Source organism: Cetorhinus maximus, chromosome 2 (assembly GCF_964194155.1).
Source record: "Cetorhinus maximus chromosome 2, sCetMax3.hap1.1, whole genome shotgun sequence".
NCBI classification, from domain to species: Eukaryota; Metazoa; Chordata; class Chondrichthyes; order Lamniformes; family Cetorhinidae; genus Cetorhinus; species Cetorhinus maximus.
In genome coordinates, this window is record NC_135880.1 from 162,889,465 (window position 1) to 162,915,201 (window position 25,737).

Sequence of the window (25,737 nt, forward strand, 5' to 3'; positions counted from 1 at the left end):
AACTTGCTGCACCCCTAGCCAAGCTGTTCCAGTGCAGATACAACACTGTCATCTACCCAACATTGTGGAAAATTGCCCAGTATATCTTGTACACAAAAAGCAGGACAAATCCGCCCCATCAATCTATCCTTGACCATCAGTAAAGTGATGGAAGGGGTCATCAACTGTGCTATCAAGTGGCACTTGCTTAGCAATAACCTGCTCACTGATGCTCAGTTTGGGTTCTGCCAGGGTCACTCAGCTTCTGTCCTCATTACAGCCTTGGTCAAAGCATGGACAAAAGAGCTGAACTCCCGAGGTGAGGTGAGAATGACTGCCCTTGACATCAACGCAATGTTTCCACTGTCTGAACCGTTCCAGAGCAGTTTGCAACACATCCTGAGCAGGTGTCCAGAGTTGTCATTGTCTGTTGTATGGTGTACAACTTCACCACCATGAGCAAAAAATGCTTACAGGAGGAGGAGCTAGAAGAGGAAGAATTATTTTGATTTACATAGAGATTGTAGCACAGAATGTGGCCATTTGGCCCAATTGGTCGATGTCAGTGTTTACGCTCCACAAAAGCCCCTCCAAACCCTCTGATTTGTCTAACCCAGCAACATGTCTTTCTATTCCTTTCTCCCTTCTTTAGCTTTCTCTTAAATGTATCTTTGCTATTCACCTGAACTATTCCATGTGGTAGTGTTTCCATGATTCTTACCATTTTTGGGTTAAGGCGTTTTGAAACATTTTCTCTACATCTTCCCCATCAAACCTTTTCATGATCTTAAAGACCTCTATCAGGTCAACTCCAGCCTTCCCTTTTCTAGCCTGTTCAGCCTTTCCTGATAATTATATCTGATCGGTTCTGGTGTCATCCTTGTGATTGTTTTTTTTTTGCACCTTTGCCAGGACCTCTCAATCCCAGATGGATTTGTGACACTAACAGTGGCTGAAGTGGCTGACAAGGGAGAAGCAACATTCCTACTGTCCTGTGTGAAAACAGAGGGTAGAATTGCTGTGGCACTTTGGTGACCAGAGCCAAGATAGAAACCATCTGAGATTGCATGGCACGAGTCTGTGCTTCAGTGAAAGCTGGTAGATGTGTCACTAAAGGCTGAATCATGGGGGTTGCCACTGAAGCTAACCACTCAGTACATATTAGACAGAGTAGTCTCTCTGCTCTGCGTAAAGCCTTGAGACAAGTTGGAGCTGGCTTTTCTCCATATTTCACATGTGCCATCTCCTTGACAGACTGCCCTGCATGCCGAGCATTTCCTGGTAGATGTCCAATAGCCTTCGCCAGGAAGTTATAACCTTGGTCAGTATCTGAATCCTCTGCAGCAGATCAAGTGTGTGTCTTTGCCCTCCAGCGAACTGGGACCTGTGGTGTCCTGTCCTCTGCCCTGGCCTCCTGCATGTATGCTCAGTGAGTCCCCAGATGTAGTCACCTTCTCTGACTTAACCTGCGAAATTCACACGTGTCTGAGTTGGTGCTTGGGTGAATCAATTTGGGTGACCGCTCATCCTTCTGAAGGCTCATCCCCTCTTCCTCAGCCAGCACACGCCATCTGCATTCTCAGCAGCTAATATGAAAGAAGGGAAAACGTTAGCCTCGGGTGTGAAGAGAGAAGGTGAGAGAGAGAGAAGAGAGAAGATGGGATAGGTATCTCCAGATTGTCGTGCAGGGTGTGACAGGTGAGTGGGGTGTCAGAAGGGAGCCTGTGTGACAACTCCCATAGGGTTGCCCTTTCTTAGAGGAGGGGGTGATATGCAGATGGGCTATTCCTCTGTCAGTGCCAGCCTGCTGACTTGAATTCTATGCCACCTTGTCCTGCAAGGAAGGATAGAACGGGTTAAATGGGAATCTTCTGAGGTGCTTGAAGAATGTGGAATAGCTGATAGTCAGTGTGTGAGATCTGAAATCTGGGTAATAAGGATTGTAATGGCAGCATGACTATGTGAATATGTCAAAAAGCAGAGTGGTGCAATGATTGTAGAATAGCAAAGTGGGAGGAGGCTGTTGTGGGCACTGTAAGTGCTGTTATTAATGAAAGTAGCATTTTTACCTTAATAACTGGTTAGACCAATGCATTTTGTGCAGTATTGTAGCCATAGTTTTTCAAATAGGCTTGATACAATCCTCAGCCATAACACAGATTCCTTTCTCCAAATATTCCTATTCTTATTTTTCCTTCCCTTTGTAATTAGCATTGGGAATTTTCTATCCAGGCAATTGTGGATAAATGCCAGATACAGGTTGATATGATATATAAAAAATATTATATATATATATATTGTATAAGTGCAGAGATAAATTCATGAACTCATTATTGGAAATGGAAAATTTCTGCTGTGCTTTTTGATAATACTGTGACAACATATATTTTTTGACTCACAGAATAAGAAACATAAGAGTCACAATGTGAGAAATTATAGCTCATGTCACTCACCAACAGCATAGTACTCTGAGCTATGACTCCAGATAGAGACATTTGAAAAGGAAAAGCACCTTTGTGGTGAATGTCGCACTGACTAATCCGGGGTCATATATTAAAGGGAAGGTTTTATGTGGAACTTCCTGCAGTTAGGGCACATGCAAGGAATTCTGAATAATGGACATTAACGCTAATGGGCAGTAAATCCTGTGTTAGCCCCACAATCTGATGTGCACTCTCACAGTGCAAAGTTTCCTGTTGGGAGCACAGATTCATAAAATCTACTCTTCAGTCTTCCATAAGAATTTTGTGCCTGTGTTAGTGTGTAATAACTTCTCAGTTTTAGCTGTTCCCCACTGAGAAAGCACTGAGCAAAAGCCAGCTTTCCACATACCTGCAATACCCCCACCCCACCCCCCCCACCCCCCCAGTACTCACACACCTCTGCCCTGACACTCTGTCATGAAGAGATATAATGCCTATAATGTTATTGGAAATTATTTTTTAAATGGAATTGTAGTGGTGTCTATGTGTTTGTGTGTGTCTTAATTAGATTAAAGCCAACTATTCTGGGTGCTTTGATGTATAGTAGTTTTGAGATGTTAATTAAATAAACATAAGGAGGAGAAGGTAAAATGTAAATTTGCATTTGTTGAATAAACCATTCAAAAGAATGGGTAAAACCCTGCACCTAGCTGGGAGACACCAAGCAATACGTTTACATTACTAATAAAATTGGTGGAATGAAAAGATTATTGTTAGGAGAGGCAAAATATTAAAAGCCAGTAATACAATGGAAAATTTACATTCAAAGGGGAAGCTAGGTATAAACAGAAAGGAGTTTATGTGTGTGAATCAGGGACATTTAAGATCTAACCAGCCTGTAAGCCTACAGCCATGCCTGCAAAGGAACCAAATTCAAAGGAACCTCATTTTGAATTTGTAAGGTCAAATGTGCTTTGCCTGGGCTCTTTTAAAATCTATGAGTTTTCCTGTTGCTCTAACGGGGATGTAACTGAGAGTCAGATTAATTTGGGGATTTGTTTAAAAGTTATTATGGTAGTAATTTGTAGATGTGTGTATATGTTTAATTTATTGTTAAATTAATAAATGTTTAATTTAGTTTTATATTAAAAAAACCCTCTTGAGACTTGGTGGTCTTATTCCTGAATTCAGAGCTGCATCTCAAACATACCGATTGAAAATATAGGTTATGACAGTTGTTCAAATTTTGCTCTGGGATTTAAACAACTCAGCCTTTACCAACTGCTGTGTCATAACACACTCACACAGCCCCAACATCCTGGAAACTTAGACCATGAATTTTGCGTCTCATCCATCTGACCCACAGCTTTTTTCACAAACAATAAGATAATAGAGAGTGGTGGTGAACAGTTATTTTTTCTACATGGAGGGAAATTTGCTGTGATGTACCCCACAAATCAGAATGAGGACCTGTACTGTTTTTTGATATATAACTAGTGAGCTGAGTGGACAGGGCATAATTTCAAAGTTTGCAGATGACTGAAAAACGAGGGCTGTAGTTAATAATTAGGGGGATAATAGCAGACTTCAGGAGGGCTTAAACAGACTGGTGCAATAAGCAGGCACATGACAAATGAAATTTAATGCCAACAAGTGCAAAGTATTCACCCTAAAAGGAAAAATGATGAAAAGCAACAGAAACGGAATGGTCCAATTTTAGATGGGGTGCAAGAATAGAGAAATGTGGGCTTCACGTACAAAAATCGAAGATGGCAGCACAATCGGAGGAGCCTATCTTTATAAAGCCCGTTGATTTTTTCAATGATACCCAATTAAGTCAGGGGAGGGGAAGGTTGTGGTCAGTCTTCCTGCCCCTACGCTAATTAAGGGCCATTTAAGGGCCTCATCCTGCCGCCACTGGTATTCTACTAGTGGTGGGAGGGGAACCCATTTCAGATGGCGAGGCTGCCATGTTTTCACTAGCAGGAGGGTCAGAAGCTGAATTTAATGGCCTCAGTGGTAGCCCTATCCACTTGCTCAAAAACCAGTGCCATTACCCCCACTGCAGCCATTTCAGGAGCCTAGACAAAATTAAATGGTCATCAGGCAGTCGACTGCCTGCCCTCGAGGTTTCCAGGCCTTTTAATTTGAAGATCCCATCTTCAAGAGCTGCCAGCCAATTAGAGGGATGGCAGCTCTTCAGTACCAGCAACACCACCTTGAGCAGTGGCTTGGACAACAGATACCGGACCAGAAGCATCGACAGAGGCCCCGGGAAAGAGGCGAGTAGGGCAGGCTAGCCGAGGCCAGCCAGGCAGTGCTTGGTGAGGAGGAGGTGGGGTCGCTGTAGAGGGCAGGGAGGGCTCTTACAGTAGAGGGGCCTTTGCCACTTGGGAGTAGAGGGGATCTTCTGTGGGACATTGGGTGCCCAATCAGGTAGGATCCCCCCCAACCCCTTGAGCCCGCATGGAGACCATCAGGTCCACCTCCTAGCCTGTTCATGGGGGTGGGGGGGGGGGTGGGGGCATATAAATTTTGCTCCAAACGACACAGGTTTAAAGTAACTGGCAAAAGAACAAGAGCAAGGGTATGAGAATTTATTTTATTTTCTATAGCAAGTTGTTCTATCTGACCTGCACTGCATGCAAGGTGGTGGAGGCAGATCAATTGTAAGTTTCAAATGGATATTAGATAAATACTGGAAGGTTAAAAAATTGCAGGGCTATGGTGTAAGGTCAGGGGAATGGGACTAATTGGATTGGATTTTTCAAACAGTTGGCACAAGTAAAATGGACTGAATGGTTTGCTATGATTCTGTAACCACTGTACACTCAGAGCAGCATCTTACTATCAACTCATCTGAAAACTGCACACAAATGAATTCATGTCAAAGTTACAAAATTTGAATTAAAATTTCTTTAAAAGTTGAAGCACATTAATAAGTTGTGTCAACACAAAGTATAATTTAAATTGAGGGTGCTGGGCTATTTTGATGACCTGTTAGGCCCAGCTCTCCCATTCAACACTACATGTGGCTTGATTTAACCAACGAATGACATGGGGCTGTTTTGGTCAATTGAATCTGCTACTTCCAATAAATTATGTTCAATCTTCCCATCATAGGTTCCACCTAATGTACTTGATCTCGTGTGCAAGGCAAGTGACAGCAGGGCGAACATGTCAGAAGATAAGGATTCATGAAGCTTTTCACTTACCACTGAAATAGTGGAGTGAAAATACCACTATTACCATGCAGTGTTACAACTAGTGCTCTGTGTTGTGCAAGATCACTGGCAGCCCCACCTTCAGTTGCAGTCTTTATTCCAAATGGCATGGTGCTGTCAATGCAGAGGACCACACCAGAAAATCTGCAGAACTCTGAGATTCAGAGGCATCTGGGTGTCCTAGTGCATGAATCACAAAAGGCTAGCATGCAGATGCAGCACATAATCAGGAAAGCTAATAGAATGTTATTGTCTATTGCGAGGGGAATTGAATACAGAAGTAGGGAGACAAAAGCAAAATACTGCAGATGCTGGAAATCTGAAGCAAAAACAGAAAATGCTGGAAAAACTCAGCAGGTCTGACAGCATCTGTGGAGAGATAAAGTTAACGTTTCGAATTGAGTCATAGGGAGGTTATGCTTCAGTTACACGGCACTGGTGAGATCACATCCGGATTACAGTGTACAGTATTGGTCTTCTTATGTAAGGAAAGATGTAAATGCGTTAGAAGCAGTTCAAAGGAGATTTTCTAGGCTATTACCAGGAATGGGCAGATTGTTTTATGAGGAAAGGTTGGACAGGTTAGGCTTATATCCACTGGAGCTTAGAAGAGTAAGCAGTGACTTGATCAAAACCTTTCAGATCCTGAGGGGTCTTGACAGAATGGATGTGGAAAGGATGTTTCCTCTTGTGGGAGAATCCAGAACTAGGAGTCACTGTTTAAAAATAAGGGGTCGCTCATTTAAGACAGAGATGAGGAGAAATTGTTTCTCTCAGAAGGTTTTGAGCCTTTGGAACTCTCTTCCTCAAAAAGCAGTGGAAGCAGAATCTTTGAATATTTTTAAGGCAGAATTAGATAGATTCTCGATTAACAAGGGAGTGAAAAGTTATCAGGAGTGGACAGGAACATAGAATCAGAACAGCCATGATCTTATTGAATGGTGGAGCAGGCTTGAAGGGCCGAGTGGCCTACTCCTGCTCTTAGTTCATATGTTTGCATGTGTTTTTTTTATATTTGTTTATTCTCGATACTAACAGATGCACAGTGTCAAAAGGCATCAATCTCCCTGTCACTATTTCTCCTGGCTGTGGGCGGGCCACTCATGTAAGCCAATACTGTGTATGCACGCAATGAATTCTTGCTGCAAAGCATCAGTAGTCAGGGCACACACACTTTTCCAGTTGAGGTGTTTCAGTGGAATATGAGCTTGCCGTTCAACCCACCATATCCACTCACATTCCAGAATTCCATGCTCCCAACGGGGCTGGATCCCACAGTGTTCTAGAAAGTGTTTGATCAGCCATGTTTGCCCTTATCTTTATTAGCTTCAGTACTTTTGTTAATCAGATATTTATCCAGCTCTTGTTTAAGGAAGTTGATGAGCAAAGCATTTTTCACATCTATTTCAGGCACAGATGGCTTTGCAAATAGACTGTTCAGTCAGTTTTTAATCCAGGTTAGCACTCTGAGTTTAAATAGAGAAGAAGGTGCATTGGTCAACTTTATCACCTGTCTGCCCCATCTGCTCTTCCTCCTGTCCCAGTCACACAACTAATGCCAGAAGCATTCCATTTCCTGCAGTTATTACGGGATTGTATCATGTCCCATTTGTAATTGCCTGCAATAAAATTGCTACAGCCATTTATAAGTAATCTGCATAATGAAGCATTAAAAACAAAAGGAATAGAAAGAAAGGCTTATTTACACAGGACCTTTCACGACCATAGAACATCCTCATGTGCTTTACAACCATTGCAATACTTTTCCAAAGTAGTCACCTGTTGTAATGAAGGAAATTAAGTAGTTAATTTGTGCATAGCAAGATCCCACAAATAGCAACGTGATAATGACCACATAATCTACTTTTTAGTGTTGGTTGAGGGATAAATATTACCCAGGAGCCCCTTTGGAATAATCACATGATCTTTTAGGTTAACCTGAGAGGGGAAAACAGAGTCTCTGTTTAACATGTCATCTGAGAGACAGCATCTCCAGCAGTGTCATGCTCCCTCGCTGTTGCACTGGAACTCCAGCCTTAGGGTTACCAACCCTCCAGGATTGGCCTGGAGTCTCCAAGAATTGAAGATCAATCTCCAGCACACTGCTGTGTGCATTCCTGGAGAAAAATCATCAAGACAACAAAGGGTTTTTTTTTGTAATTTTCTTTGAAATCTTCTCTTTACCAGATATAAAAATATTGAAAATAGGAGGCGGGAAAAAAGGCTGTTTGGCTGACAGTCAAGCATCATTCAACTAGGTAATGAGTCATTTTGCATTCCAATTGGTATAGGAAGGCTGTGTTGGCCAACTAATGGCTGGACTGTGGGGCAAGTCATGTGACGAAACCTCCAGGAATACATTTAGTTATAGTTGGCAACCCTAATCAGCCTAGGTTTTTCATGGTGAAATTTCAGGAATGGGACTTGAACTCATAGCCTGCTGATGCAGAGGCAAGAGTACTACCCACTGAGCCACAATTGATAAATGCAGAGCTTTCTGGTGCCCAGAGTTACAACTACAATACACAAATACAACACATCATTTATTTACTTGGGAAACAAATTGGTCTAGCAATTGGGCCTCAGAACAGTGAGGATATCTTCTCTGTCAGGATGAATGGCACTCTGCTAGCCAGTCTCCCAAAAGTAAACCCCAAGGTTTACATAAAGCTATATTCACTGATTAATTTTCCTGCAGTAATTTTACTCAATACAGTTCCCACCTCTTTATAACAGGTCGTCACTTATATTGTCCAGAAAGTCAAAACCCCTAACCATTTGCACGAACATCAATTCCAAAGTTGCCGATTGTAGCGTCTTAAGTGTTCCATTAATTTCAGGCAGAAGCAGCTGGAGGCCAGTGTTTTATTGAGAAATGAGCTTATGACTGATGTCAGCACTACAGATTCCTCTGGCTGAGAGTTTGCTGGCAGTTGCTATTTTTCTCTCTCTCACTCAAAAGGGATATTTTTATCTGTCATTGACCTGCCCAGTTTGCCTGGAGTCAGAGCTGGAGCAAGAGATGGAGCTGGAAGAGGAGCCGGAGGCGCAGAATCTCCCTGCTGCCTCAGGGCATCTTTTAGGAAACACTTTTAAGACAGCACCACATTTAAAATTCTCCCAGGCAACTGGCTCCAGTGAAGGCAGGTGGGGGAATAAATACTGTAGTCCCAGTGAGAGGTACTTGATTTAGTACGAGGTGGCTGTTACACATCACACACAGTGAACAGATCGGCACACCCGACTGCAACCCAAGCGCACGCTGCGGGGGAGCCAGATCCAGGGAACTATTTTGCTGCGGGCAGCGTCCTAATTGGCCGAGTCCAGGCTCACCGCCCAACTAAGGAGAGTGGGCGGGCTTCTGGTGCTGCTGGCACTATGAAAGAGCCAGCTGCTTTAGGGCATCGGTAGCTCCATTGGGAGAGGTGGTTGCTGCTGAAATAGGTGGGAGACCACAAGAGCACCTCAACATGGAGGCACTCATGAAGGCATGAATTTAAAATAAAAATTAAGAGGGAAGCAGAAAGGACCCTGGGAGGAGACAGGAAATCCCTCTGATGGCAGCACTGGGGAGGCGGGTGCCTATTTGATGCCCACAGCTCCCTCTTTGTGGGGGGTTGGAGCCTCCAGCTCCAATGGTCCCCCAGCCTGCTACAGGGAAGATGCAATGGGCCCTCTAATTTGCCTCTAATAGGGGCCTGAATTATTCAAATTAGCTGCTCGCCTCCATTGAATGGGCAGCCTGCCGACTTTCCCGGCGGTGAGGATATGTCGAGCCAACCTAACGCAGCTCCTGATATTTTCCTGGACATCCTCATTCCCCTGGGGTTGGGAAAACTCTGTCCATCCTCTCAGCACATAAACAGTGACACCATTTGACCCACTCCTCCCATACTTATAAACACCTTCCAATTCTACTGCCTGATTGTTCTTCCTCCTACTTCCAGAGGCAGAACTGGCTGCAACTCTTGGCATTGTATCGCCCTTCCTGTAACCACCTCCTGCAATGTGTCAAACCCCCCAGTCCTGGAGACTACAGTTTTATAATTGTTTTACTTGAGATTTATGAGAAATTACACAGAACACACAAGTTTTATCTGTAGGATTTGATTGTATCTTCAAGACAGATTCAAAGCCACCACAGCAATATAACTAAAGTTAGTTATAAAAACACTATAATGTGAGCAGTACACTAATAAGGTTACAAGAGACAGCCATACATCCAATCACCAATGGATGCAATCAGTCCTTGTGGATTGTCAGTTCTGGACTAGACAACTGGCAGACTCACCTGCCTCTGACTGAAACCTCACAGAGTTATACGTAAAGAGTTACACATACAATCCGTCCAAGTCAAAAGACTTCATAGTTGAACCTCCAGTTCTATGCAGGATTCAAAATACATGGGAGCAGTAAAAGCCCCCTGAAAAGCCCAGGAAAATTCAATCACAGGGATGACCAATGAGAGAAAAGTCACTCCTCCAATCACAGCTTCTCCCCCATGCTTACTGCTCCAGCTCGTCCAATCACAGGCGCCCTCTTCTCTCACTCTTGCTGCTCCTCAAGAGACAGAATTCATGATCAGATGAGCAACAATAGTGGGAGAGAGAAAACCTGGAGGAGTTATCCTGGCCAATCACCCAGCTGCCATGCAGGAGACATTCACCAATCATTGGACATCTGCCAGTAACAATGCCGGAGCAGGTCCAGGAGAGCCATCATTCAGCCTTGCAGGGATGTTGAGCTGGGGTGGGGTGATGGACGGGGAGTGTGCATGCTGCTCTGAGTTGCGGCCAGCGTTGGGGGAGTGGGGTGTGGTGGTGGTGAGGATCACGTGGCTGCTGAGGGGTAGGAAGGTGTTTGGAAAGAGGGGCATTTGTGTGTGTATGGTGGAGGGAGGGGGTCTGTTGCAATGTGAGTGTGAGGGGTGGAGGGTGAGAGGGACTTCACTGAATCTTCTGTCACCAGAAAATATGGAGGGCTCGGCTAAAATCTAAATGACTATATAAAAAAATATTTTTACAAAGTACTTCAAAAACAGATTTTCATATTTACATCCAAATATAACTTTATGTTCTCTTGGAGCTATGCTCTATTTGAGTTCTTTTTGTTTTTTATTTCATTAAATATTGATTCTCACCGAGTTCCATTTAAGAATAAAGATGCTGTCCTTTTTAATATGGGTACAAAGAGCCACACTTAATGTTGCTATGGTCCATCCAACCTATGGCTCATTAAAGTGCAGATGAGCATGCGAAGAGGTACATTAGCTTGGAAAAAAATCACTGAAATCTGAGGCATATGTGAATTAAACCATTCGTTATCTGATGGTTAGCTTGGTGCAGCATAATTAGCTTGTACGTACCCCGCTTGTTGCACAGTTGGACCTTTGGAAGTCAGTATCCTGACATATTTGGCTGCCGCCACTTTAAACAGAAGTGTTGAGGGGAAAGAAACATAAAATTAGCAGAACAAAACCAAAGAATTGTGGTGAGTGCTAATTGCCTGCGATTAATTTTTAAAAGGGACTGCAGATATGAGACTCATTCCCAATAAATTACTTTGAGCCAAGTAGATGGAATTTTCATTTTGGAAACAGAATATGGGAGGTTTACTTATAATAAATTAACAAAAACATCTTATTTATAGATTCCAAGTTAAAAGATTTAATTATATATATTTTTTTTTTGACATATAAACATATATATATAATGTGTGTATGCGTGTATGTGTGTATACAATCCTTAGTATTTGTGCTATGTTGTCTGTCTAAAAAAGAAAACCCTAAAAATGTTCAACACAAATGCAGAAGGAAATATTACCAGATGACTGCATCACCTAATAAAGGAGTTGGTGAGAATGAAAAAGGAATTCCTGGAAACCAAAAAAAAAAAGGCCACCAAAAATCAAAAAGTAGCCCTGAAGAAAATCTCACAAAAGCCCTCGAAAAAAAATAATATTTTGACCCCTGGATCTAGGTGATTGGCCATATCACTTGATGCTGACCACAGTGCTGAAGTTTTACCATCTCTGCCTTTTCTACAGTTAACTTTCCAGCTCAGGCTGCTTGTGGGATGGTTCCTTACCCTCTAACAAACTGGACAAAGCCATAATGTTCAGAAATGAGACATCTGTGTTTGTAATGAGGGAACAGACTATGAGATTGAACAAGTTGAGATCACTTCATTTAGGCTGGACTCAGCTATGTGGCATTGTTCCAAAGGAGTTCATGCCATTAGCCTACTGGCTATTGTTCGTTGTTGTCCTAAATGAGGTGATCTCAACTTGTTCATTCTCATAGTCTGTTCCCTCAATACAAACATGGCTTTGTCCAGTTTGATAGACTGTCTGGAAAAAAAACCAAGATCACTGCAGAATACTACAGCTCAGCAGGCTTTATCATAAACCAGTGGTTTTCCCATCGAGGTGGTCTCAACCTCTCAAAGCATGTTGGTTATTTAGGTCAATACAGTTTGAGTTGAAAACTGTACACCCTTACAGGGCTGGATTTTACCGGCCCCCTCATGGATGGGAAAGTAGGCAGTTGGACCCATAACATAGGGCATGTACCATCGGCAGTGTACCTGCTGCCTGCTCTCAACATGATTGATGAGCAGCAGGGAGGCATTGGGTTAGCCATCCGCCCATGGCCCAACTGAGGTTCTTAATTGGACAATTAATGCCCACTTAAGGGCCTCATACTGTTGCTACTCAGATAACTCAGATTTAATGTGTGGCAGGAGAAGCCCATGCCCAACTTGCAGCAGCTTGACACAACAGGCCACAGGCTAGTGAAGCAGAGGGGTGGGGAGAGGACTACCTCCTCTCCAGGTTCCCGACGCCAATCAGTGGGCCTCACCACCACCCCCTGCTCCACAGTTTTCTGTCCTTGCATCCACCCTCCCGCACTGCCTTGTCCAACATGCGCCCCTCCCCCACCCCCCTCACCAGGACCTGCCAGCCAGCCCTTGCAAGTTCCCAAGCTTACCTGGGGCATCCATGACTGCTCGTCCTCCTGGACCTCCTGCAGTACTGTCAGTAGCCACCCCTCCCAGTGGCGCTAATGGTACTGCAGTGCTGCTGTCCTCTGATTGGTCAGGAGTGCTATGAGGCGGGCAACTTTCTGGGGAGGGGGGAAAGTTTTGCTTCATAATAATTAAAGCCCCTTTGGGGGAAAAATGAAAGCAATGAGAGCTAGCCAATCAGAGCCAGGATCGGCCCCTACATTTACGCTGGGGTGCGGGGAACCATCTTCAGGAATAATCCAGCTCACAAAATCAGCTTTCAAGGTTCAGTTGCAGGTTTGGCCCAATCACGGCAGATACCAGCATAAGGACCGAACAACTGCTCAACCATGAACAGGCTGAACACCCTGAACATCCAGACTGAAAAATGCAGAAGCAGAAATCTCGAATCCCCACTGTTTTAGAGTACTTTCAATGATCAATGTGAAGTGCTACAGGGTATACTTTGCTCTCAAGCCTTCACCTCGAGGTGTTCCTTCCCTCGCCTTCTTACATGCACTCAGCCAAAATAATCCTCCCATCTGAATGTACCTAAATGAAGTATATACCATTGGTTCTCCTGAAATAATGGAAAAGTGGGTACCAAGCAGGGCTGACTATATGTGTCAGTGACCACCTCAAAACATAGTGGTCAGGGCTTGGTGTTAGCTTGCCACCACGTAGCCAATCAAAACTGTCAGCTGTTGTTTAAGTCACTGAGCTTTTTATGTTAAAAGCCCTACATGGACTGATAGGACAAATAACAGATTCTGCAGCCTCTTGCACTGTCACTCAAGGTGATGCACAGGCTGTCCACCTAGCCTCAGAGCAGAAACATAAACTGAAAATGCTGGAAAAACGCAGCAGATCTGATAGCATCTGTGGAGAGGGAAACAGAGTTAATGTTTTGAGTCCGTATGATCCTTCTTCAGAGCCAAAGAGAAGTGGAAAAGTGATGAAATTTATATTGTTTAAGAGAGGTAGGGCAGGTAGAGCTTGCTGTCGTCATACGGACTCGAAAATTTAACTCTGTTTCTCTCTCCACAGATGCTGTCAGACCTGCTGAGTTTTTCCAGCATTTTTTGTTTTTGTTTCAGATTTCCAGCATCTGCAGTATTTTGCTTTTATTTTAGTCTCAGAGCAGGCTGCAGCCGCTCTCCTAGTGCTTTGCGGGGGTCACTGATTTACCGCATCGATTAAATCAAATTCTATTTTTAATTTCCAGGTTTTGATGGATGTTTTGAGCAACCAAATTCTGTGATTCCATCAGTTTTCCCAGAAAACAAGATACATTGTTTCTATATACAATGATTTATGAGTGCCATTTGTCAAACATCATACCAATGATCCAGTGAGAAACAGCCACGCCCTGATACCTCTAAGTAAATGCTTGTTTTCTTAAAAGATTTTTAAAACACCCTTTGAACTTATGAGTATCATATCATATTAAAATTTTGATTTTTAAAAATGTATTCATTCATGGGATGTGGGTGTCGCTCTACAGGCCAGCATTTATTACCCATCCTGAATTGTCTTTGAGAAGGTGGTGGTGAGCTGCCTTCTTGAACCGCTGTAGTCCCTGTGGCGTAGGTACACCCACAGTGCTGTTAGGGAGGGAGTTCCAGGATTTTCACCCAGTGACAGTGAAGGAACAGCAATATATTTCCAAGTCAGGATGGTGAGCTACTTGGAGGGGAACTTGCAGGTGGTGGTGTTTCCATCTATCTTCTGCCCTTGTACTTCTAGGTGGTAGTGGTCGTGGGTTTGGAAGGTGCTGCCTAAAGTGCCTTGGTGAGTTCCTGCAGTGCATCTTGTAGATGGTACACACTGCTGCTACTGTGCGTTGGTGGTGGAGGGAGTGAATGTTTGTGTATGGGGTGCCAATCAAGTGGGCTGCTTTGTCCTGGAAGGTGTCAAACTTCTTGAGTGCTGTTGGACCTACACTCATCCAGACAAGTGGAGAGTATTCCATCGCACTCCTGACTTGTGCCTTGTAAATAGTGGACATGCTTTGGGAATTCAGGAGGTAAGTTACTCACAGGAGGATTCCTAGCCACTGACCTGCTCTTGTAGCCACAGTATTTATATAGCTAGTCCAGTTCAGTTTCTGGTCAATGGCAACCCCCAGGATGTTGGGGATTCAGCGATGGTAACGCAATTGAATGTCATGGCGCGATGGTTAGATTCTCTCATGTTGCAGATGGTCATTGCCTGGCACTTGTGTGGCACGAATGTTACTTGCCACTTGTCAACCCAAGCCTAGATATTGTCCAGGTCCTGCTGCTTTTGGACATGGACTGCTTCAATATCTCAGGAGTCACAAATGGTGCTGAACATTGTGCAATCATCAATGAACATCCCCAATTCTAACCTTACAATGGAAAGGTCATTGATGAAGCAGCTAAAGATGGCTGAGCCTAGGGCACTACCCTGAGGAACTCCTGCAGTGTTGACCTGGAACTGAGATGATTGACCTCCAACAACCACAACCGTCTTCCTTTGTGCTAAGTATGACTTCAACCAGTGAAAAATCTTCCCCCGATTCTCTTTGACTTCAGTTTGCTGGGGCTCCTTGATGCCACACTCAGTCAGTTGCTGCCTTGAGGTCAAGGGTAGTCACTCTCACCTCACCTCGGGAGTTCAGCTTTTTTGTCCATTTTGAACCAAGACTGTAATGAGGCCAGGAGCTGAGTGGCCCTGGCAGAACCCAAATTGAGCATCAGTAAGCAGGCTATTGCTAAGTAAGTGCTGCTTGACAGCACTGTTGATGACCCTTCCATCACTTTACTGATAATCAAGAATAGACTGATGGGATGGTAATTGGCCGGGTTGGATTTGTCCTGCTTTTTGTGTACAGGACATACCTGGGAAATTTTCCACATCGCCGGGCGTATGCCAGTGTTGTAGCTGCACTGGAACAGCTTGGCTAGGGGTGTGGCAAGTACATGTCTCCAGTGCTATTTCTGGAACATTGTCAGGGCCCGTAGCCTTTGCAGTATGCAGTGCTTTCAGCCGTTTCTTCATGTCACATGGAGTTGAATTAGGTGCGGAGTCGGGGTTGGTGGGGGTGTCCGTGTTTAGTCATCCAGCTTCACCAAAAAAGTTTGTGAACCATTAGTACACACATCGCCACAATGAGCTGTACAATTAAAGCATTTTGTTTCATTGTAGCTTGAATCATAGAATGGTGACAGCGCAGAAGAGGTAAATTGGCTCATCATGTCTGCAAAAGCAAATTAGCTAATCCCAGTCTCTCGCCCTTTCCCTGTAGCCCTATAGCAATTTTTTTCCTCTGATAGTTACCCAATTCCCTTTTGAGAGCCACGATTGAATGTGCCTCCACCATACTATTGGGCAGTGCATTCCAGATCCTAACCACACGCTACATAAACAAAGGTTTTCCTCATGTCATCTTTGGTTCTTTTGCCATTCACCTTAAATCAGTGTCCTCTGGTCCTTGAAACTTCCACCAGTGGGACTCGCTTCACCATATCCTTTCTGTCTAAACCCCTCATGATTTTGAACACCTTTGTCAAACCTTCTATCATCCTTCACTTCTCTAAAGAGAACAGCTCCAGCTTCTCCAGTCTATCCATGTAACTAATGCCCCTCATCCCTGGAACCATCTTCATAAATCAATTCTACATCCTCCCTAATGCATTCACATTGTCCTGAAAGTGTGTTGTCCAGAATTTGACACAATACTTCAGGTAAGGCCAAATCAGTGTTTTATGAAGTTTCTCCATGACTTTCTTGCTTTTGTACTCTATGCCTCAATTTATACAGCCTAAGATTCTGTAAGCTTTTTTTAACCACTTTCTCAAACTGCCCTGCCAACTTCAAAGATTTCTGCACATTTGCCCTCAGGTCCCTTGGCTCCCGTAGCACCTTTAGAATCATATTCTTCAGTTTATACTCCCTTGAGAACCAATAGTAATGAACATACTTTCAGTTATTGTAACTAAAACCAAAATCATCAAAGGAAACTTATCAAATTAAAATATCATTCCAAGTGTCTATGATGCATTCCAGTCCCCATGACACCCACCAGTCACAGAAATCCTGAAACATACTGGCGGACACCACATGCTCCTTCACCAAGGACACCCGGGTGCAGACATAACTGCAGAAGAGTGACAGGCAGAATGACCGTCTCAACCGCCAGCTGTCTGGACCTGTTTATGGCCACCATGGTCAGGCCCAGAAGCAGACTAATGAGGAGGTCCTCTAATCTTCCTGGCACCGCCCCCCCACACCAGATGGCCAAAGGTCAGGAGTATGGGGCAGTAGTGCAACCAAATAGGGGGCGGAACCGTCCCAAATTTGCACTCAGTGCGGTAGCGGCTGGGTAAAATGATGTTTTACCTGCTGGCCGCAATGGCGGGTTTTCAAGCTGTATCATCCCAAATCCACCACATTATTTATGAATTCCCGGGAAAAAAGTCATTTCCATGGTGGGTGGGCTCCGATTTGCCTGCCACGCCATCACCTCACTGCTTCATCACGCCAGGCACCACATTTAAAGTACAGCTGCGCTCAATGCTTCCAGCCCAGGACTACAGCAAAGAAGACATGGCCCTGTAAGACTGCAACCCTTGAGCGCCCTTTGGATGCCGTGAAGGCCTGCTGTGATGTCCTCTAACCTGCTCTAGCCGCAGGAGGGGCAGCAACATTACCACTCCTGCTTGGTAGGCGATGGCAGTGGTGATCAGTGCCAATGCTGCACAGAAGAGGTTGGCCATCCAACGCAGATAGAGGATGAATGATCTCATCTGTGTCGCCAGGATAAGACAACCATCTCATCGCTCTAAACTCACACACTCAAGCCCATCACGCATTCACTGGCATCTCACTCACTGCCAACTCAAGGGACATCACCACTCACTCTCTCACACACACCCTCACATGTCCATCTGGCCTCATCTCCTCTGGAGACTGCCTCCTCAGCCCTCACCATCTTGAGGCCACTTGCACAGATTGACATGTGCCCCCACACACACTCTGGGTTACCCTCCTTCCCCAGTACAGCTCTCGTCCTGTAGCCTCTACCCTTGCCTGAGGCCACTTCTCCCTCTTCCCCAAGCAAGCCCTAGCCCTGCACCCATTGAAAAGCCACCCACATATGGCTGATCTGGTAGGTAGAGACCTACCCATGAGCCCCGCTAAAAGTGATGTGGTGCTGTCTGTGAAGTCTGGCGCTGATGACTGCGATTGCTGACCGAAGCAAGGTAGGCAAAAAAACACCTTGAAGTCTGGAGCAAAGTGTAGCCCGCCAGGTGCACGTTGCTTATATGCTGTTGTGAAACACGTCGGTGTGTTTTCCCACCAGCGTGGGTAGATGATCCAGCGCCGGTGAGGGGCAGAGGGGGGTGGTGGTGGTGGTGGTGGATGAGTCCAGGTGGGCAGGCCTAATAATGAGATGCTGATGTGTTACAATGTCCGATGGTGGGGAATGAAGCCCACCATCAGTGGGCTGAGCGGATGATCACGAACTTGTTTCGCAATCCCGTGATACCGATCGCGACTATTTGTCCGCTCGCACTACCGGTCATGCCCGACACCGGCAAGCATGGAAAACCCCAGCCAGGGTCTCTGTTTAACATGCCACCTGAAAGGTAGCATCTCCAACAGCGCTGCGTTCCTTCTACTGCACTGGAGTGTCAGCCTAGATTTTTCATGGTCAGTTTTCAGGAGTGGGACTTGACCCCACAATCTGCTGAATCACAGGCAAGAGTGCCACCCGCAAAGCCATGACTGACAAATGCAAATAGTGAACCAGATGGGTTTTTACAACAATCTAGTAGTTTCATTATTGTTAATGAAGCTGACATTTAATTCCAGATTTTTTTATTAATTGAATTTAAATTCTTCCAGCTGTTATGGTGGGATTTGAATTTATGTTGCTGAGGTATTAATCCAGGCTCTGGATCACCAGCCCAGTGACTTTACCATTCTGCTACGGCGCTGTTCTTCAGCTTACGTTGCCTCTCCTCGTTCTTCTTACCATCACTTCACACTTCTCTGCATTAAATTTCATCAGGCACACCTCCACCCATTTGACCAACCTGTCTATATCCTCTGAAGTCTATCACCGTCCTTGGGAAAGATTTTCCAGTGGTCGTGCGGGTGCGGTGGGTGGGCCTGGGAGCAGCCACGAAACGGTGTGCCGCCCACGATCGAGCCCCGACCGCAATTTCACGCTGGCTGGCCAATTAACGGCCAACCAGCATGAAAGGCGCACTGAGATGCTCAGTGCTGGCAGGGTGGGGGCGGGAGGAGTGCGAGCGCAAAAGTCTGCATATGCAGGGGGGGAGTGCACACTGAAGGCCCCCTGAAGGCCGGAAGCTGCCTCAGAGAGCTGAAGAATTGTACAATCAAAAAGAAAGATTTTAAAAATGTTAAAATCATGTCCCGACATAGAACTCAGTAACAATAGCAGAAACACAATAAAAATTATGTCTAAAAATTTTTATTTTTTAAAAAATTAATGTTAGAAACCTCATCCCGCCCGTGGATGAGATTTCATAAAAAATCCAAAGGCCGCCTGGCCAATTCACCCACCCGCCAACCGTAAGGTTGGACGGGCAAAGAAAAATTGCTTTCAATTACTTGATTAAAGGCCTTAATAGGCCTCTTAATTGTCAGCGGGCACGCTGCTGACTCTTGTGTGTGCCTGCCGATCAAAATATCGCGCGAGTGGGCGATGACATCGGGACGCTCGCCCAACCTCATCGCGCGTTATTTTATGCCTGATCGGGTGACGGAAAATCCTGCCCTTCCTCAGCAGTTCACAATACCTCCAAGTTTTAAATCATCTGCAAATGTTAAAATTGTGCCCTGCACACCCATATCTAGGTCATTAACACAGATCAAAAAAGCAGTGATCCTCATACTGACACCCGGGGAACCTCATTGTATACCTTACTCCAGTCCGAAAAGCAACTGATAACCAATACTCCCTGTTTCCTGTCACAAAGCCAACTTCATATTGGCTGCCACTGTCCCTTTTATTCCATGGGCTTCAACTTCGTTGGAAAGCCTATTATGTGGAACTTTATCAAGTGCCCTTTTGAAGTCCACATATACCATCAACCGCATTACCCTCATCAACCCTCTCTGTTACCTTGTCAAAAAAACTTAATCAAGTTAGTTAAACACAATTTGCCTTTGTCAAATTGGAGCTGGCTTTCCTTAATTAATTCTCATTTGTCCATGTGGCTGTAAATGTTGTTCCAGGTAATTGTTTCTAAAAGCTTTCACAGCACTGAGGTTAAACTGACAGGCCTCTAGTTGCTGGGTTTATCCTTATCCTTAATTAAAAAAGGGTGTAACATTTGCAATTGTCCAGTCCCCTGGTATCACCCCTGTAATCTAAAGAGGATTGGAGAATTATAGCTAGTGCTTCTGCAATTTCCACCCTCACTTCTCTCAATATCCTTAGATGCATCTCATTCGATTCTGGTGACTTATCCACTTTAAGTACAGCCAACCTTACTAATATCCCCTCTTTGTCATTTTCAGTCTATTCAGTGGTTCAACCAGCTCCTCTTTCACTATGATTTTGGCAGCATATTTTTATTTGGTAAAAACAGATGCAAAGTACTTATTTAGTAGATCAGCCATGCCCTCTGCCTCCATGCTTAAATCCTCTTTTTGGTCTCTAATCGGCCCTGCCCCTCTTTTTGTTACCTTTATTCTATTTATATGCCTTTAGAAGACTTTTGAATTTCTGTCTATGTTAGTTGCCAGTCTCTTCTCATACTCTGTCTTTGTTTCTATTATTTCTTTTTTTAGTTCCCCTCTAAACCTTCTATATTCATCCTGCATTTTCATTTGTATTATGAACCCAACATCTGTTATACACACTTTTTGTGCTTCATCTTACTCTCTAGCTCTTTCATCATCTAAGGAGCTCTGGTTTTGTTTGGCTTACCTTTCACCCTTCATGGGAATGTACCTCAACTGTAGTCAAATCATCTCCTTTTTAAAGGCTGCCCATTATTCCATTACAGTTTTGCCTGTCAATCTTTGATTCCAATTTACTCGGGCCAGATCTGTTCTCATCCGATTAAAGTTACCCCTCCTTCAATTAATTATTTTTACACCGGATTGCTCCTTGCCTTTTCCCTAGCTAGCCTAAACCTTATGATACTATGATCACTGTTTCCCAAATGTTTCCCTACTGATTCACTTGCTCCATCTCATTCCCTAGAACCTGATCCAGCAATGCTTCCTTCCTCACTGGGCTGAGAAAATGATGTTACATTCTCTAGACACACTTTAGAAACTCTTCTCCATTTACACTATTACTATCCAGGTCTATATTAGGATAATTACAGCCTCCTAGTATAAGCATTCGTTCATTTATGCACCTCCACTTTAACTCCTTGTAAATTTGCTCCTCTATAACTTTTGCACTAGTTTGTGGCCTATATAATACACCCAGTAGTATAATGGTATCACTACTGTTTCTTAGCTCTAACCAAATAGATTCTGTCCTTGATCGCTCCAGGGCATCCTCTCTCTCCAGCACTGTATGTTCTGCTCAGTTAATACTGCCACCTTTTCTCTTTTATTTTCTTCACTATCTTTCTTGAATACCTCGCATCCAGGAATATTTAGTTCCCAGCCCTGCCTCTTTTTGAGCCAGCTCTCTGTAATTGCCATTACATAATATTCCCATGTATCTGCACCTGCAACTCACCACCTTATTTATCACACTCCACGCATCCATGTACATGCACTGAAACCCTACTTTAGACCTTAGTGAAACCCCTCTTACTCTGAATCCATCCAAAAGCTGACTTTTTTTTCATTCTAGTGCTATTTGTCTCTTCAAGTTCTTTGTTCACCTTGTTTTTCCTTTCTAATGCTACATCCCCTTGCCATGTTAGTTTAAACCCTCTCCAACAGCACTATAGCAAACCACCTCATTAAAATATTGGTTCTGTTGAGGTGCAACCATTCTGGCAAAGATACTGAATAAATGTTTCAAGAGCTTCTGTTTGGTTGCTTTTTAGGCTGTGGTCTTTAGGGGGAAGCCAGCCACACATTCAAACAAAAAATATAGTACGACCTACACACTTATGTGTATGACTGACAGCTCTTTTTGAACTAAGCTGACAGTTATTCAAATTCATGAGCTTCAGTAACCATTTGGAGAGTATTTGGGAGTCTGAGCAGTTCAATAATCTTAGAGTTGGTTTTCTTGGAGATCAATTGAGGCCAGTTAACTCCTGCAGTTAGTAATAATATGTTGACTTCTTCAACATAGCTAAAGGCCATGGAGTAGTTGATGCTGTTAAGTCTGCTAGTGCACCAGTCAGTTGTCATAGGAAAGGCAGTGCTCAGCTGCCTGGGTTTATCTACTTTGGTTATGGCTGATGACACTGACTCCTCGGAAAGAAACAGAATTGAACCCCTCCTGCTCACCTCTTGCACATCCACCGCCGTCCCATTCCGCAATACAACCACCTAGATGGAATCTCAGTCTTAAGAGGTTATTATGTATATAAAACAGCCAACGCCCCCTACACTTGTGATATTTATGCACAAAATGTGATGATAAAACTCGGTTTAAGAACATGTGCACACAGCCGCCAATAAAATCGCTGGAATAATGCAATAGGTTCTCAAGCATAATGTGATGCAATGACCTGGTTGCATTGAAGACTTGTGTCCAGGGAACATGTCCTGCAAAAACTTTTGAGTATGTTTCATCCAGTGCCGTGAATGAGAGATTTGTAAGTTGTGTGAAAGATTTAAGGCAGTGCAGGTGGATAACCAAGAATACAGTTTGTTAATGTAGTGAGCAGATTGCTAAGATAAAGGACCCCTACATGGGAGTTTGATGCATGGTACTCACAGTAGGCAATGGATTCTCATATCTGGCCAAGGACACGCTCTAGGCCCTACCTGTTCCTCCTGTTCCCTGGGACCATCCTCTACTGGGGACACTATATGGCACCATGATGCATTTTGCAGTTTTTCTTGCAAGGCAAAGTTGTACAGCATGCAGCAGAGTACCACAATCATAGCTGATACAGCATAGAAGGGAGGCCCTCTAGCCAATTGTGTCTGTGCCAGCCCTTTGAAAGAGCTATCCAATTTGTTCCTCTTCCCTGCTCTTTACCATAGCCCTGCATGAGTTTTCCTTCAAGTCCTTTTTGGTGGTGACCTTTAAATCTGCTTCCACCACCCTTTCAGGTGGTGCTTTCCAGGCTGAAATACTACCTAAAACCTTTTTCCTCATGCCGTCTCTTGTTCTTTGCCAATTACGTTAAATCTGTGTACCCACGTTACTGACCCTTGTGCCACTGGAAACATTTTCTCCTTATTTACTCTGTTACAGAGAGGGGAACGAGATAGACTGAAACCCCAATTCCCTTTCCTTTCTGTCCGTAATGAGTGTGGATTAATTTTGATAAGGCTGATGTGTGCTCGCAAACTGTGACACCTACCCCACCCCCACCCACTGAGAGGATCAATTTAAAATTTGTCAGCAGGAAACTTCCAAGGGTTTAAACAAGAAGCATTATTGATTCACACTCTCACTCCAGAAAGGTCTGTCACTACTTCAATCACACAACGCACAAGGCCAAGAAGGATACAGTTAAAGGCAGCAGTGTGCTTCCACAAATATTAAAACCAAGCAGCATAGATAGCAGTTCACATATCTTTGGGAGCCCACTGAAGGAGGGAGCCTTTCCCACTCTGGAATTGAAGTTCAGATACGTTCAAATGGCTTGGGTCAAACCCAGCTTAACTGCAGAGTTCATTCGAAGTAAAGACTGTTCAGCAGGTCTTCTAGGTAGATCTGGTTGGCTGTTGTAACCAGAGACCAATTTCTTACAGGCACACTCGGCGCTGTTCGAAACAGGTTTGTGAAGGCTTCGAAAAGACTTTAAGCCTCACAGGTCTTGAAAAGGTAAGATGACACAGCTTTTTTTGCAGCTATGATCTTATTGCTAGTGTTCTGCAGACTGCTCAGCCTCTCCCAGTTTTTGGATTAAAGGATTTCAAAATCAGAGAACAGTTTTGATCGCATGGTGAATGGCCATTGATTCACGCTGGAAGGCAAATGATGGTCTTTCATTGTGAAGAAGTCACATGGTAAAAAGCCATTGATATACAAGTAAAGGTATTTAGTGGTTTTTAGCACTTCATTGTGAATACTCAGTCTCGATAGCCCTCCTTTGTTACATGGCAAATCGGAGTCAGAGAGTCTGGGAGTTTATTGTCCCTGTGTTTTGGAGTAAACCTTGACAATAACAGGTGTGAAATTCCACAGAACAATGCTGTTTAGGCGTGTCCATTCAAGAGAGACCACTGCTCATTATAATCCAACTTGGAGCTTTCCAGAAAGTTTACTGGGCTTTTGGAGTTGCAAAAGTCAGGGAACCCCTTGACAGCCATCTTCCAGTTCATCAGGGTCCAACTTAAAAGGAATACAGCTCTTTGAAAAATTGTAATATGCCTGCACTTGCACGGCAACATTGTCAAAATTGTTCATGATTTTGAATACCCCATTCAAACCTCCTTTTAACCATCTCTGCTCCAAAAAGAACAAGCTCAACATTTCCAAATAACTTAAGTCACTCATCAAAGGTGTCATTCCGATACAGCTCTTCTTTCTAAGGCCTTGTTAACCTTCCCAAAGGATAGTGCCCAGTGATGAAAAAAACTACAGCTGAGGAGTTACCAGTGTTTTATAAAGGTTTAGCATAATTTATTGCTTTCATGTTCTATGCCTCAATTAATAAAGCCAAAATTCCCTAAATCTTTTTTAACAGCCTTCTCAAATTGTCCTGTCACTTTCAACAATTTGTGTACATATACTCCCACTTTTTTCTGTTCCTGCACCCATTTAAAATTGTACCATGGGCAGAATTTTTAGGTCAGCATGTGGGCATGCGTCCAACCCGATTGGATGCAAAATCGCGCAAGATGACGTTCGGCAAGCGTCCCAAAGTCATCCCGCGCTCGTATATTTCATTTGGCGGGCGCGCGCAAGTGTCAGAAGTGCACCCGCTGACAATTAAGAAGACAATTAAAGTTGTCGAAGTTCCAACTGTCCCCGATTTTTTGTGGTCCATCCAACCTTACGGTTGGCGGATGGGCGAATCTGCCAGTTGGACTTTGCATTTTTGATGAAACCTCATCCGAGGGCAGGATGAGGCTTCCGTTATTAAATGAAAGAAAAATAAAACTCTATGGACAGAATTTTTAACATGCACATGTTCAGGTAACTGATCGTGATGCTTGGACATTTTTTTCATGATTTTAAAATCTTTATGTAATTTTTTTGAAGTTTTCAGCTCCCTGAGGCAGCTCTCTGTCTTCAGGGAACTTTTATTCAGTGCTCGCCTGCGCCTGCGCTACATCAGTGCCTGCCCTCCTCCCTCCCCCCACCCTGGCAGCACTGAGCGTCTCAGCTCGTGCTTCAAGCTGGCTGGCCATTAATTGGGGAGCCAGCGTGAAACTACGGTTGGGGGCTGATCATGGGTGTCGGTCCGTTCCCTGGCTGCTTCCGTGCCCACCGATCATGCCCGCCCGCCGACCTAAAACCCTGCCCCATGTGTCTGCCCAATTCACTAACCTATGTCCTCCTGAAGTCTGTTATTACCCTTCTCATCGTTTGCTACATTTCCGAGTTTTGTGTCATCAGCAAACTTTAAAGTTATACTATATATATACCCATTAGTTCAAAAATATCAAATATATGTCAAAAAAGTCAGTGGCCCTAATACCAGTTCCTGAGGAACATCATTGTACACTTCAATCCAGTCTGAAAACAAGCTTGAAACCTTAGCTAGTTGTGTTGCAGAGCTCTATCCCAGATCATGGAGCATTGCTTTGATATGTCAATAATGTACTCAATAATCGTGAGTACATTCACCTTATCATACCCTAATGGAGCTGGTGCTATCTCGTACTGCAGAGGTGCTCCAAACCATAGCTGGAAAAGAAAGCCTTGATCACCTAGAAGCCACTCCGAGAATTGCCTTTGTGATAGGCCAGAAAATTATAGGATGATCAGTATGACTTTGGTGGTGGGAAAATTATTGGAAATAACTCTGAGAGACAAGATAAACTGGGGTAAAATCA